Here is a 15,217-nt window from a genome sequence, read left to right on the forward strand (position 1 = left end):
ACTAAATACAACCAGTTTAACAAAGCTAAACTGAACACAACTCCATCAACTGCACCTCCAGTCCACTAAACTCAACTCACTTGAGTTCTAACTGAAGTCCTGCATGCAAATATTAGTCATCCCATAGGTAACCACGTATTTCCCTCTAGGATCTGCATGTACCACATCCGTAGCTCATCCTGAAGTGCTCCAAAAGAATAAGATCAAGTTTATAGTCCAAATATTATTATGAGACAATAATATTTGACTTTTCTATTTTTGACAGCCAGTCTAAAAATAGACTTTGATCACTCACACTATGATCACTCACACTGTGGTCACCCACACTGTGATCACTCATACTATGATCACCCACACTGTGATCATCCACACTGTGATCAAAAATAGAACTTGCGCCATAATTTGCCTGCGGGCCCACTTAGTGAAGGCGACTCTTTTCACTAAGCTCCATCATCTTGTTGCATTTTCAAAAATCATTTCTTGTTGCACACTTTTCAACATCGACAACTCATCCTAGCCTTTAGGGGTCGAGCTCATAAGTTTAGGAGTTGTTTCAACAAGATCTAAACTGAGAACTAAAAAGTAGGCAGTGGAACAGCTTGCCTCTAAAAACTAGGAAACTGATTCATTCAGTTGCAAACTACCTTTTCATGGATGAATCTACCTCTATGAGTGAAAATTTAACATATTTACATCAAAATCCATCAATTCACATCAAATTACATCATGATTTTGACTATTAGAAAGAGAAAAGTCAAACTGAGAAGAAACTACGCAAAAAAACAGAGTTTTTTTTTACCAAAGTGACAAAATTTCATCATGTGTGCCACGCTCCTGTCCCTGTGCATTGTGCTACTTTGGATATGATTTTGAAGGCCTTTCCGTGCACCAAATTTGTTCCAAGTGGGCTTGTTGGAAATTTATGCCTATCTACTTTCCAAAAAAAGTGGAATTTCTGAATTTAGTCTCCATTTTCCCCTCCAAAAATGAGTTCTCCCAACATTGTTTCCTGTGTGGCCAAAAAGGGGCAGAAAGGTCATTTTTGGGGTGTTTTTGACCCTTTTGGAAGCTCAAAACCTGTCAAAATTTCTTGGCCATGTGGGGGCATTCATATTTTTCCATGAGGAATCCAAAAATGTTGAGTTTTCCTCAAAAGGAGGTCTCTAGCAGCGCGCTAGGTGGCGCGGCACACCACATAGAAAAACCTGTTTTTTAGGCCAAAAATTCAAAATTTGTAAAAAGTTTCCCAAATTTCTTAAAATTTGGGTTGAGTGTCCTTCATTAAGTGTTGTGTTGGGCTAAGGAAGCCTCAGCCAAGATCTAGAGTCTATCTTGCTCTTTTTGCTTCCTCAATGCTTTCTTCAACTTGGCCTTCAAAATCCTGATTCTTGCTTTGCACACCTTGTTTCTCGCCAAGTAGTGGTAGGCCATGTGCCTCAACATATTTTTCTCTCTGTTGGCCTTCTCTAGCATCTTTTCCAAGTGCATATTTTCCCTCTCAAGCCAAGATTCACGATCAGCATCAATTTCTTGTTCAAGTGGTGTCAACTTGATTTTCCTCCTCTTAGCAGCTTGCCGATTTTCTCTTATGTTCTGGAGCTCCATGATTACTTGTTGATCCTCTAACTGTTTATTCCTTTGCTCCAGATATTTGATTATCCACTTGGCTCTTTCCAGGTTGAGAGACAAATCATGAATGTCAGCTTGTTGTTCCTGAATGATCTCCTTGAGCTTTGAGCTTTGGGAGCCCAAATCGGTGTCATCATCCTAAATAAGAATGAAATTTGTCTCTTGTCCTCCCAAAGGCCCTTCATCATGTAGTGGTTGCTTACCCTTGTCCTGTACCTGATTTGTTGTTGAAGGAAACGAGACCCCTTCCACCCCCAGTGGAGATAGTACTCGTTTTTCTGTTGCAAACAATCTCCTAGTGCCCTTTTGGTATGTGACAAATACTAGCACACTGGTGGTTTGTGTCTCATGCACCTCTTGCTGATGTGAAGGCTCTCCTGCCTCATGAAAAACTGATGGGGGAACTTGTGGACCTGTAAAGACCTCATGTGCAATGAAATCCTCCCATGAAACATTCAGTAGACTAAGCTGATGCAAAACCACAATTTTGATTAGTGCAAAGTGATAGATGTTGTTATACTGCTGATGAGGAGGCTTCCTTTGAACCAAGGTGGTCATCTTCTCAATATTCTGGCAAATAAAATAGGGGAGATTCATCATTCTCACCCTAGTGAAGTGCATCAACAATCTGATGTGGTAGGCATACAGGCGAGAAAATCTACCCTCACAGCTGAAATATTTAATTATGATTTTCATCAAGGGTGCATATGTGTCCTGAAGGTACCTGAAAGGGAAAACTCTACTAATCTGCCTCTGAAAACCAACCTTGATATAAGGCTCATAATGTTCCCTGTCTACTAGCTGCCCCTTATTCCACTGCTCACCGACATTTGGAATACCGGTTGCTTGAGATATAGTCTCAGGTGTCAAGGTGAATGTCACACCTGCCAAATTGACTTGGCCATTGTGAAGATGGAGTACAAACAGTCTGGAAAGCTCATGATGGTATTTAACTCTTTCCACCATCTCACAAAATTGGTAACAAGATTGATGTTGGAAGCATGTGATAGCAAGAGGACAGGCCAACAGCTCGGCAAGTGAAGTAGGCTCCTCCCGGTTATGTTTCCCACTCTTGTGAGGTCTCCTTGGTGCATGAATTTCTCTAGAAGAGTCACTGACTGTTTCCTCATTTCTGTCATAAGAAGAATCTGACTCCATGTTTGCCAATGCTTGAGTTTTCTTAGATGAGTATGAAGAGATTTTAGAGTGACAATAGGAATTTGCTGCTAAAAATAGGAATTTATGAGGGATTGTGAGGGGACTGTGTATGAGGGGTTTGGAATGTTGTTGGTAGGGTTTTTGGGGAATGAAGGGGTTTAGGGATTGATAGTTAGGGTTTTAGGGAGAGCAATTAGGGTTTGGGATAAGTGAAAGTAGGGATTAAGGTTAGTAGTTTTAGGGAAATGGAGAATAGGGAATAGGTAAATATGAATGACAAGGGAGGGAGAGAATGAAGTAAGGGAGTGAGGGAGTGAAAATGGTAGGGGTGGAATTTAGCAGCAAAAACGCAATTTGTAAACCCTAGGTAGTGTTTTTTAACAAGCAATGCAAGGAGCTAGGGTTTCAATATTTCCCTATTGAATCACCATAAACACTAAGACAAACTCATTCGTTGGCCATGAGGGGGTATCAACTTACTTGCAAGATGAGGAGTTTACAATTTGAGAGCCTTTGGAGGAAGATCTGAGCGATTTCGGGCTTTGGAGACCTGTGCGCCGCGCTGCCTCGGTGTGTCACTCCCGTTATAGAAATACACTATCAATTACTGCTCGGTGCACCACGCTAGATGGATACGCCGCGCTCTAACCCAGGTGCGCCGCGCCAGGGAGAATGTCAATTTTTTCTGCGATTTTGCCTCCTTTGCCTCAAAACGATTTTTTGATTGCTCACTCTTTCTCCCTTGAGCACAAATGAACTTTTTAACATGGAAAATAGTTTATATACATATGGTTTTGATTTTCCATTTACAAAAACCCACTCTTCTAATGTTTGGTCATTTCACTTTCTTTTAAAACTTTGTTTTGGCATTTTGCTTGGTTTTTTCCTTTGATGGACTACATACTTTGGAATTTTGTTTCTTTTGTAGGAACTCGAGTAGCATAGGCTTGGCAAGGTGACCAGGGTTGTCTTTGAAATTATTACATATGAAAAAATGAAATTGCGTAAGACTTTAATACATGAAACATATAAAAACTTTGTTTTTCCTCAAAGCAGGGTTTTGAGGAAAAATAAATCACTAGGCATGTGATTATTGAAATTATTGCTGCTGAGACTTTATTTGACCTCCTCATGCACCTACTGACCATTATTGAGTGTTTTCAAGACCTTATTGACGAAACCCTAGACCTAATGAGACCTAAAACCCTAAAAATCACTTTTGCATATTTAAAGACAAAAAATGACTGCAAATGATCTAGATGTATGAAAATGGGCCAGCATGTAAAGAACATGAGGGAAAATGTATAATACCCCACTACCATCAGATGATCCATGATCTTAATGGAATGCAGCTGATCAGATGAAACACCTAACATGCGATGCAACAAGAGAATTTGATCACTGATGGAGGGATGAAGATACCGACACTAACATGGTGGACGCGGTTGCACAACAAGATTAGCTGGCGTTCCAAGCCTAGTAAGTGAAATAATCATATCATTTGATAATGGATGGAAGAAGACACACTTTTATTTTTGAAACCATGGTCCAGAAGTAGTGCAACTGACCGTGCAGACTCGTTGAACAAGGCAAAGGGTGTTACGCATCCCAAAGGTACCTGAAGCACTTATTTTAATGTTTCTTCAGAGCCATGCGTAAACCACTCTTGCCTAAACCCAGCCACTGAGACAGAACTTTAAAGTCCACATTTGTCATTGTCATAGCAGAAACAACATAAATTTTGTGTTTTTTATCCTTTAGAAATAATCTTTTATTGTGTCCACCTTTAAGGTGTCCAACGTGTTTAGCCTGTGCTTCAACTTTCAGAACAACTGGATGTTCATAACTCTCAAAGGCAATGCAAAATCTGTTGTCATATCAGAGGAATAGTCTATTTCAGGAAGGTCTAGAAATTGCTCCATGTGAAATGCGCTAGGAGTTTTCGGTCTTAAATCTGAATTGGAAAATTCTTCAGTATTATAAGTAGATTCTATGGTCGTTGTTTCATTGTGCTTGTGTTGGATTTGTTGGATGCAACACCCCCAAAATTGTTGGATTGCTTGAGATATGTGCAAGGAGAAAATGATCTTCATCATTAAACATTTTGTTCTTTGTTATGCATGAAAACCTGAGAATCCATCAGTGAAATTCCTTGTTGTGGCTATCGTGGAGCTGTGCGTATAAGGAGTTGGGACTGACACAGTGTTATTGGAGAGGGATGAATCTAGTATGCAGAGGGACGTTCTGAATTGTTGAGAACTACGGACCAGTTTTTCATCTTGAAATGTAAGGATAACTCTAAACAATTAAATACTACGCACCAGATTTCTTTTTATACGACAAGATCTTAGCAAAACGAGAATACTTTAAGGCGGTTATGGCAAGATATTTTCTTCTAAGGAGGATTTTTCATGGCTATACAAATTCCTGTTGAAAAGCCCCCTCAAATTTGCAACTTTTATATGACAGCCCCATCGAATTTGGACTTCGGCTTATTGAAGAGGTCTTCTACTTTTTTTTTTTTTTAAGTGTGTAGGAATATATGAGAACAGTGCAAGTGGGTGTCTCTCACAGAAGAAAATGAGCTCGCAGAGTTCCAGAACTTGTGTAGGAGCTCGAGAACCATAATAAGGACAGGTGCCAAGTTTGTGTCCCAGGTGAAGAAGATCCTCAATTATTGTTTTGAGGCTTCTGCGATCAGTGTTTTGTGTGTTTTGTGTGTAGTTTTCTTCTGGAGTTCTCGCATCCATGATTGTTTACATCAACGTTTCGAGCCCTCCACAGTGGCTCATCATCACAACTACTGATCTATCGTGATGATCAGCCACAGTGGATGGCTTGAAATTTTGATGCAAACTTGATGATCAGCCACAGTGGATGGCTCGAAATTTGGATGCAAACTTGCTAGAACTCCAGAAGAAAACTACACACAAGATCCTCAATATCTAAAGCCCGCTGATTAACTTCTTCTTTGAAATGTTTCTACAGTTTTTGCTTCCTTAAGAAGGGGCATCCAGAGGTTATTGTTTTCTTAATCTTTGTCTCTTCATCCAGTACCATCTTGCTCATAGATCTTTTGCAATTTTTATTCTTTTGTAATTCCAAGCAACCCTTATTGATGCAAGTTGAATTCCCAAGAAAATTGAATTTATATTATTGGAAACGGATGTAGTGATGACATAACAGTTCTTTATGTATTTTCCTATCAGAATATGAAAAGACAAATTATTGTTGAACGTTGTTTGTGATGGAAGGATTAATGGACATTTTGTATACAGATGCATAGTTGTAGCGCAGAAAGCACACTAATTACTCATGGAGTGTGCATATGAAGAACCAAATTTTTGTAGGAAGAGAACATCGACATAAAGGAAACCTTCCTGTGGAGAGATTGTGCCAAGAAGAATTGTCCATTGGGGGAGAAATGGGCCTAGAAAGCAGGCGTATCAGTTTACAACCCAGGTTATATAGCATTTGCAAGCCTCAGCAAATTTTTTAAGTGGGATTTCATGAGATGGGTTCATCCTCCCAATTCCAAGAAGCAAAAAAAGAAGAGGGCGCATTTCTGATTGTACTTCTTTCAACCAGTTGAGAACTCAATCGCCAATGTGCTTTGCCATGGGAATTTTTAGAAAACACGGCATCCCTACACTCAAGTCACTTGTTACGGATGCATGTGACATATCAATCGCTGAAGAAGAATTTGCGATGAGCTGATGAAACTGAGCTTGAATATGCACAAACGCAGGCAACAAAAGCACTGGATCAACACAAGATTATAGATAAGGTTTGTGATTGTTACCGTATTACTTCATTAAGAAAATATTGTTTGTAATGCCAACCCTCAGACTTCAGCCACTATTGGATATGCTTGTATTATTCCTCTCAATTGAAGGGACTTGCCTTAACGTATGCACCAAAACAAAAAAAATTACAAACATTTTCATACATATGGTGAATAGTATTCAAACGCATTTTCGCATTATTCACTGATGGTGTATGTTTAAAGAAAAAGTTTAATTCACTTTTTTCAAAGTGATTTAAAAAATCAAGGAGAGATAAGTAGTGTTTGTGTTTTTTTATGTAACTTATATTTTGAAGTGATGGAGAGATAAGGTGTAATAGTTTTAAGTTAAATTGTTTTTGGAGGTGTGGTTTAGTGTATGAGATGAGTCAGAAGTTTAGGAATGGAGTTATGAAAGTGAAAATTATTTTTTATTTTGGAGAGATAAGATTTTTTTTTTTTTTAATTTGGAGTGATAAGTGAAGATTTTTAAAAGGGAAGCTCATTGTTGTATTTTGAAGAAAGCTTTATTTTTAGCAGATTGAGTCAGTGTACATTTATTTTTGAAGACAAGTTGCTTCAAGCATTTGTAAGCTTGGCATTCTCATTGTTTGAAGAATTTCATTCATGATGTTGTGAAGGTGAAGGTTGATGTAATTCACTACTTAATAAAAACATATCTTTTTTGTGGTGCTTGTGTCCTAGATCCGCTCGAAATTGAATAAGGGGATCTTAGGTACACCGTGTGTAATGAATGCATATTCATGACTTGTGTTCAAATTATCTCTTTGTATTATGCTTAAAACAACTACATGCACATAAGAAAGCTTAAGTATAAGAACGCTTAATCAAGCTCCTGTAATCAAGCTTAAGTACACAAGCACAAAGCGTCACATCATCAACTTGATAAATTGATCTTCCAAGCAAGCACATTTCACATCATGTAACCAAAGCAATCAAGTTAAGGACGCTACAAAAATAAAGCATTTCAAGCCAAGAAAACATCAACATCTTCAACACTTTTTGTATCACTTGCAGATACACATTTTTTAACTAAATTGTATGGGTGCATTCTCGGTTGAAACCAACACTTGAGCTTTGAATTGATAGGGAATCAATTAAACTAAGTGAATCCATTGCTTTTAACTGAGTCATTCACATCATTGTAAGCATTTCTCTTGGGTGAATTTTCGATAGTATTCAACACCCTTCTTTTGATCAATCAAGAGTGTGAGTTCAAGCAAGTGAAAATCTCACAAACATCAAGCGAGCATGAAAGCAAAGCAAGTGTGAGTTCAAACAATCAATTGTTAAAACAAGTTCAAGTGAGTGTGCAACAATCAATCAAACATCAAGAGAGCGAGTTCTACAAATCCAGCAAGTATTAAAAGCAAGCAAGTGTGAGTTCCAACAAGTTCACATGGTGAAAAGCATTCAGTTGTTAAAGATTCTTAACAATTTGATCCTGTCAACTACTGAAGACATGGTGCAAATCAGCAAATCAACTCTTGTTGATATTTCAATGAATCTACAACATGCACATGAAATGATTGAGTTTCTTCAACTGGAATCGCAACTTCAAAGAGATAAGTTGCAACATAAGAGTGGTGTTTCCAAGTATTTCATTCATACCGATGAAGATAAAGCTATTGATTCCAAATCATTGATCCAAACAACTTCAAGTGTCGAAGTGGTCCCTGATCCAGTTCACCTTTCTTCCAAACCAATCATCAAGCCATGGGAATAACTTCAAAGTAGCAATAATCGACGAGGATTAGGATATGACAAAGATGAAAACAACTTGCATATCCCCTATTATTCTAAGCCGATAAAGTTTCATCAGTGCAGGGTTTCTTGATCAAATAACATCAACAAGCCATGAGAAAGTTGCAGACAAATAGACATGTGCGCAAACTGAAGTTGCAGTCAAATGAAAATGTCTTCATTGTCAAAGAATCGGTCATTTAAAAGATCAGTGTTTTGATTTCCATCCTTGTCACCATTGTGGCAAGAAGAATCATTCATCAGAGAATTGTTACAAACAAGACCAACCTTCCAGATTAAAGATCAATTATGCATGGATTGATTCTTGGGAATGGTCTTCAACAGTAAAACAATTGTATAAGTTTTAGAACAGAATTGACTCACACATATTGTAGCCAACCATAAAAATGAAGATGGTACTCTCATGCAGTTGAATGGGGGAGTACACCAATGAAACACTCCTACACATGAAGGGGGGGAGTTCAATAATAATTTAAAGAAGATTGTCTCACCTTTCAGTTGACAAAGGGGGGAAAATGTCAATGAAATTGACAGTGGTTGTCAGACTGAAAGTCTCGACAACATCAGTGAAGCAACGAGTGGGCATTTTCATCAACGAGTGAGCATCAACAAAATTCGCCATTGGGAGATCGACAGCAAAGTCAGTCGTGAGCAGCTTTCAAACACAGCAAAAGCAACAGTGAGTTGTTTTTCAACGTCATCAGCCAGTGGTCATTCATCATCAGCAGATTCGCCAGTGGGCGCCCGGCGTTCATCATATTTTGTAAGTGGACATAGGATGTTGATTTCAAACAAAGTATAGATGGATCCTTTTTTAGCTTGGCAAGTGATGGAGTTGTGTTGTCACGTCGAATGTTCGTTGTGCCAACAAAGGGAACCAACCTGATCGCAAACCCCAATTAGATCCACTTTTGTTTGGAGTGGCTAGTTCCAATGGGTTTTAAAGGATCTCGTAAACTGTTATAGGTGTTGAAAGATAACTTCTTGGAGGAAGACTTCAATTAAATCAACAAAAGAAACAGCTAACCTATATGCACTAATCTCTACCTATACTGATTCTACCTACTTGTGTTAATCTTAACTATTCTAACCTATCCTGCAGGAGCATAATCAAAAGAGATTAAACATCATATATAGATCCCAAGTCCAAATGAATCAATTACTGAGTTCACCGATAAACAAGGTTGTATTTAAGCTTAATTTCAATCTAATTATTCATACAAGAATACACATTCATGTTTCTACAAATAAAACTTGCAACTGATGTTTAATATAGATTGGAATCGGAGACCGCTCATGAGTTAACCATGATAACGAATTATATTCAAATAACCAAGACTAGTCATAAGCTGTCTGTTATCACTATGCACAAAAACAAAACATATATATCTCATGCCAGTCACAACACCCTGATTCCAAACATGAAAGAAAAAGGAAAATGAATTTGAAAAAAGGCTTCTTCTTGACCGAAACAGTCTTCTTTATTATCATAATAAAATTGACCCCTCTTCTGCCAAAAAAGAGTCCTTTTCCTCTGTCCAGAGGTGATACTTATGGAGAAAGAGAACTGACGGTCGGTTTCTCCCAACCTTCGGCCTTCCCTCTTCCTTTCCATATTCAAATTAAAATATAAAAAATGTAACGGTTAATGAAACATCGAACACGTTGAAGCCATTGCTATTAGATCGTTCTATTTCATGAAGAAAAATGAACAAATGTCGGTAGAAAGAGGAATGATTGCATGCCATCCCTTTGCACATGTGTTGACTGAATGTTATTCCTTTTTATTCCCTGAAGGCAAATGCAGACAGTGCGCTCATTTTTCGACATCTGACTTGATTTAAGGTGTATCCAGAGGTAATAATAACTTGATTCGATGTGTTCATACATTTCTTCGACAAATTGCGAGGTAGAGTGTTGTGCGGTTGTTTCCATCCATATAGCCTTATCAAACTTGCACAGATCCAACAGACAAAGGCGTTTTTCTAGGATCCACAAAACACGTAGTCTATTGCGTGGCTCCCCACTATGTATGCCTTCCCTGTTGCTTGTCCTAAATTCCTCTATTTCGGCTAGGTCTCGCTTGCATCTTTTCCCCACAACCATTCCTGATGCTTATGCATCAACTCGTCGACCTCGCTTTTCTTCTCTTGGTCCTCGCCTGCAGAAATAATTAACATTAGTTATAATTATGAGAGATATGATTGAAAAGCCTAAAACAAACCTTACCTTCATAAAAACTTTCATAAAGAGACAGACTCTGCAATTGGGGGTTATATGAGTCCGTTTGGCTCTAAATCTCAAGAGGGCACGATGATTTTTTAGGGACTGATGATTAAAAACGGATTGCAACTATAATTAATAAACCATTGAACCATTCAGCTTTGAGGATATAATTCCATCTAACAACTACGGTTATCATTCAGAGAGACGAAAGATCAAAATTCTCAAGGGACCCATTCAAATTTGCCCCCATAGTAAGTTTTAATAGGGTGGTGGTTGTGGCCACAAAAAACTCTAAAAGTGTTGTTCCCTGGAGGAAACAGCAAAACACTCCAAAAAGGTGTTGTTCCTTTTAGGGAATAGTAGCTTTTCCCTAGAGGGAGCAGCAAAAACACTCGAAAGTGGTTGTGGCCACAACAAAATGGCGAACCACTGGGCGAACCAGTTATCTTTGTTACCAAATAAACTTTGATGCGTAGAACATTAGGGTGTTAAGATAAACTCGAAATGAAAATTGTATAGACAGACAGGCATGGGTTCCGCTTCAGCATTAATCGCTTTAGGTGGGATAAAGACAAATAGATTCTACTTACTGATATGGTTTTGATAGGCGTTCTCCAATGGTCGTATTATGGGATTTATTGACCCTCTTCTACCTGTTTTCTACTTTCAAAATCCTTCAGGGACCATCACCGGTTTGTCAATACTTATTTAGGTGTGTACCTCAGCTCTTTATCACGCATCAAGCTTGACGAATATATGTAGATATGTCTATCTGCACTTTATGTAAGCATTTTTTGTGCTATACTTTCGTATGATCAAATGGGGCGCATTCATGGATCATGCCATACTTTTAAACCACTTAAGCAAGGTTGGGCTTGATGTGTCAACCGGTACTCTAAGTCCAGCAACAATCCCTACTCGAACTAGCTTCCCAAACAACCTATCCTTCCATATTGGAACAAGGACTCGACATTTCATTTTCTTTTAAATAAGTCCTTCCAATTTCGGGCACAAGGACTAGAGCACAATTAAATTTGCCATAGGATATACGACAGCAAGCTTAGCCCATGAAGGGAGGTTTACTTGTAGATGATAGATATTAGAAATTTATTGTAGTGGACGGAACCAACGGAGAATGACTGCAAATATCATAGGCAAGTATAGGCTAGGTCTAGGTGGGATTTGTTTTTAAAAAAATGCAGCGTTCTGCCATGCCAGTCCAACCGTGGTTACACATTTTTTCATTTTATAAAGATGTCCATACATGCTTCAGGTATCCAGATTATCAACAGAGCCTACCTAGTTCCCAACAGATGCCAATGAGTGGCTTCGATTTGAATTTTACTGATGATTTTCTAGTTCTCATGGGTTCATTGAAGGTTCGTTCAACTTGCAAGGTAATAATGAATTTAGGATCTGCAGACTCATCAGCGGGTTAATGAGGGAAGCAAAAATGCTGAAGGTAACGAATGAGGGCAATCGAAAGAAAGTTGCAAAAGGTGAAAACGAAACTGAAAGACCGAAATCAAATGGCTGAAAAGGACTAAAGTTCAAAAACAAAAGGAAGATAGACTTTGCATAAAAACAAAAATGATAAAAATATATATATATATATATATATATATATATATAACTACGCTAACAACAAAAATAAAATAAATCCTAACCTACTCAGGAGGTAACAACCATGTGGTGGCTACTGGAAATATTTATTAAGATGTTGGCCATTAATAGGAAGTTTTTCGGTTTCTCCTTGTAAAGTTTTTAAACTGTAGGTTCCTGAAGATTAGAGCTAATATAAGAAATGGGGACTTCGTTACTATTATCAATTTTTTGGGTGAGGATTGCGGCATATGAAACATCAGAAGTGGAAGCGTACAGGAGGAATTCCTTGTCAAAATTGGGGCTAACCAACGCAGGAGCTTCTGCAACGGCCTCCTTAATTTGCTAAAACAATCTCTTAGCTTCATCACTCCACCTATACACGGCGTATTTCTTCATCATCAGCTGAATGGGACGCAATATTTCCGTGAAGCCTGAAACAAATTTCCTAACGAAATTAATCTTCCCGAGAAAATTTGCATTGCTCTTTTATTTACAGGAAGTTGTATTCTCATGATGGTCTCTATTCTTTTAGGATCGATAATAATTCCTTCCTTGGAGAGGATATGACCCAGTAGCTTCCCTTCTTTAACTGCGAAAATGCTCTTCTTGGAATTCAACGATATTCCGTACCTTCGGCATCTTTCGAAAATCTGTTTCAGGTGATAAATATGATCCCTTTTGTGATAAGAATACACAGAAATGTCATCCATGTAAACCACAACTGATTTGTTAATCATTCCTCGAAAAGCTATGTTCATAGCTCTCTGAAATGTGGCGACTGCATTAATAAGTTCAAACGGAATTTTATGATATGCATAGGTGCCCCATTTAGTGTTGAAGGTCATCTTAAGTTGATCTCCATTCAACACCAACACTTGATTATATCCTGAAAACACATCCAATAGGGACAAAATTTCAGACCCAGAAATGCATTGAAGAATGTGTTCCATAGAAGGGACAGGATAGCTATCCTTCTATGATGCTCTGTTCAAGTTCCTGAAATCAATACATAATCTGATGTCTCCATTTTTTTTTCTTACTGGCACGAGATTGGATACCCAACGGGTGTGCATGACCAAAAAAATGATTTTAGCGTCCAGCATTTTGTTCAATTCTTTCTTCACCAACGGTTCTAGGCTTGGATGCATCTTACGAGGCTTTTGTTGGTAAGGCTTAACATCCTTTTCCAAAGGAATTACATGTTGCATGACACCGGTATAGAAGGTTTTTAAGTCGCCATATGTCCATGCAAAGATGTCCTTGTACTCTAAAAACATCTTAGCAAATGCATATTTTTTCTTGTGGAGAGAATCCTAAGCCCAAATTGACATTTTTTGGGTCTTTTTCGGTTCCAAGGTTGACCAACTCATACTTCATGGATGAGCTATGCGTTTTGCAGTTAGTCAGCTTTTTAAATTTATCATGTAGGTCATAAAAGTGCTCCATCTTGACAACTGACTTCGTAATTATATTGGACTGATATTTTTCCCCATCTTCACTCTCATTCATAAGCATGTCATGCTCTTTTTCATCAATGAGTGCATTTTTGAATGTCTTTTCGCAATGCAAGAACTCAAGGATTTGCTCGTCACCTTCGAATACCTGCCAATTTGAGATGTTATCAGGTACGGATGGTCTACAAATCAATTCAACATAATATTTATTCTTGTTTAATCTAAGGTCAGGCAAAAGTTTTGAAGCCATACCAGCCATCAGAACGGCATCTTGGTTTTGCCCTCGAGGTATGTATGTGATATTTAAAGAATCAAAACTATCAATTAAGCTCCATACCTCATGTTGGTATCTTACTAGGTGTGGCAAATTGCAATGTATCATTTTCCTTACCTGGTCGACAATTATCTGAGTCACCAAAAACTTTAAGATTTTTCACCTTCACGTCAATGGCTTTCTTCAGGCCCTGCAGCAAGCCTTCGTACTTTGTCGTGTTGTTGGTGCACACGAACTCCAACTGGCTAGCCATAAAATGTTGGTTCCCTTGTGGGTCAATGAGAATGCTCCCAGCGCCTGCGCCCTCTATGCAGTTAGAGCCATCAAAGTAGAGTGTCCAGAATATAGAATCTAATGTTACATCAATTGAACTTCTTTCTATGGAATTAGTCCTATCATCTACTATAATATAGGATAGTTCATCAGTTGGACTACAGGAGATATCTTCCAACTGTGTGTTCATTGCAGTTTCTTCAACTGTCTCTGCATGGAATTCTCGAAAATAGTTTTCCATGGCACAAATGTCGAAACTATAATTCCCAAGGATAGAGTTGGTAAACATTACAGGTTCATTGGGGTCGTTTAATTTTGTCACTACATACTTCATATATCTTTCTCGATCAACTCTCAGCATATCACCTTTTCCTTTTTGAGGTAACAAGAGATGGGACCAATCAGTTAAGAAATATCCATTCAAATTTGTTGACCAGTCCCTACTAAGAAGCATTCCATATGCCTCGGGTATGTCGACTACCACTATGTCAATGACTTTTGCGTGTATTGTGGTTTGGTAGTCATCCAAATCAGTACATCTTTCAATTCTCCAATCACTTTTACATTTGTTCTGTCCAATTGCATAATTTTAGTTCCAATTTTCTCAGGCATTGCATGAAGTCTTTTAGCAACAGCGTAAGGCATAACAGTGGACAAGGCACCGGAATCTACCAGGAAATTGTGTACGTTCATGTTGAATATTTCAAAAGTGATAAGGAAAGGTGGAGTCGTGGATTTTGATTTCCTTCCTATCATGGCTGTACTGATATCTTGGGGCGTTCGATTCATTTTTGACAGAGCGGCTTCCATGGATGATGGCATTTGGGATGTACTGGAGGTACTAACGGGTCTAGACACCGAAGTTTTGGTTTGGCTACTTGGATTGGTGAGAGATTTTCAATTCCGTTCATTCATAGCTTTCAAAAGAAAATCTCTCTGTTGCATTAACTTTAACAAATCGAAGTACGTGATATTAGCCCGAGATTTCTTAAGATCATCCACGATGTTGTAATCAATGTTATAAATAGG

This window comes from Pinus tabuliformis, chromosome 2_1, assembly GCF_031772625.1.
Source record: "Pinus tabuliformis cultivar Carrire ecotype Pingquan chromosome 2_1, CPIR1, whole genome shotgun sequence".
NCBI lineage: Eukaryota > Viridiplantae > Streptophyta > Pinopsida > Pinales > Pinaceae > Pinus > Pinus tabuliformis.